The sequence below is a fragment of the Atta colombica genome, unplaced genomic scaffold (genome assembly GCF_001594045.1).
Source record: "Atta colombica isolate Treedump-2 unplaced genomic scaffold, Acol1.0 scaffold220, whole genome shotgun sequence".
Taxonomy (NCBI): Eukaryota; Metazoa; Arthropoda; class Insecta; order Hymenoptera; family Formicidae; genus Atta; species Atta colombica.
In genome coordinates, this window is record NW_017259317.1 from 570548 (window position 1) to 572044 (window position 1497).

Sequence of the window (1497 nt, forward strand, 5' to 3'; positions counted from 1 at the left end):
AACTACATATAAATGAATCATATATTTAATGCTTAATCTTTGTGCTTCTATATCTTAATCTATATCGCTAACGTAAAATACGTAATGCAATATTAGTAATTATATCTATTTTACAAACATTTTATGTTACTTGTACCGTAATTAATTGTATATATAATAATTTAAAGAAAATATCTTTATTCTCATAAAAAAAATTAATGGTATCTTGTTTGTAACAAGATAATGTAAAATTATAAAATATTTATATTTGTTATCTGAATAACGAATAAAATAAAAGTTTATTGATATTATTAATAAATTTTGTAAAAATTTTGTCAAATAACTTTTCAATATATATTTTAGAGTATATGTGTGTTTAAAATATTTTTTGTGATAAATTTTCTACTCTACACTTCTATTCTAAATCTGTAGCAATGAAAATTTTACTGCTACAAAAGTGAGTAGCAAAGTCATTGCTTTAAATATGGATTTTCACTGCTTTGAAGTTAGTCTGTCTACTATCTACTCTTTACTTACTCTAAAGAAGTGGATTATTTCATTCGATTAATCGAAGTAAGTATTAATTAAGTTTAAGTATTAATTGATAGCATTGCAAGAGGCATTATCAACTTTTAGCAGGATTGAATGTTACTGCAAGGAGTGAATTTAGCGACATAGCATACCGTTTGTCACATGTTTGTCATGGTCGTTACGAACGAGACGTATTTTGAGAAACACATATGACATAAACATAAGAGGCGGAATAAAATAATTAAAAATAAAATAATAATTAATAATTAAGGTTAATAGATTACTAGATTGATAGCATGCTCAGTTCAAAATCTGTCTCCGTAGGCTTTGTTATCTGGATTTGGAATGACATTATTCTGTCATTATTTTAATCTCCAAATTCATTCTTTTTTGAAGTAAATTTTTCACTTTAATTATCGAATAGATTTTCCATTCTCATCTTGCTATAAAATTCACTAGCAGTAACATTGGCGCAATTGCTACTAATGCCTGCATTGAAATTTCAATTTAATGCAGTGAAATTTCATTGCTACAGATTAGACTATAAGGATATATGTTATAATATATTTTATAATATGTCACATAGAAACTTAAATAGTTTACATTGGATGTATAATAACTAACAACACATGTCACATGATTATTTAAACGTACACGTGCGTATTAATTTTCTTCCGTTAAAATTTCAATCAAATGACTGACTTGATTATGAATTACGAATAATTTTTCAAAAATATCAATTAATATGAAATTCGGGTACAATATGTCTATCTATCAATTGATGCAGATTTTGGAATTAATCATTTAAATGTCATTTATATAATTAAATTAATTATCAACGCAAATTAAACATTAAAAAGCATACACTTTGTTTTTAATAACGAAACATGTTACTCGTGCAGAAGAAAAATCAGTTCATATTGTCATTATTATAAAAACTGAACTGTGGGTGTGACTCGAACAAAAGTATTTTTATATTAATGTGGA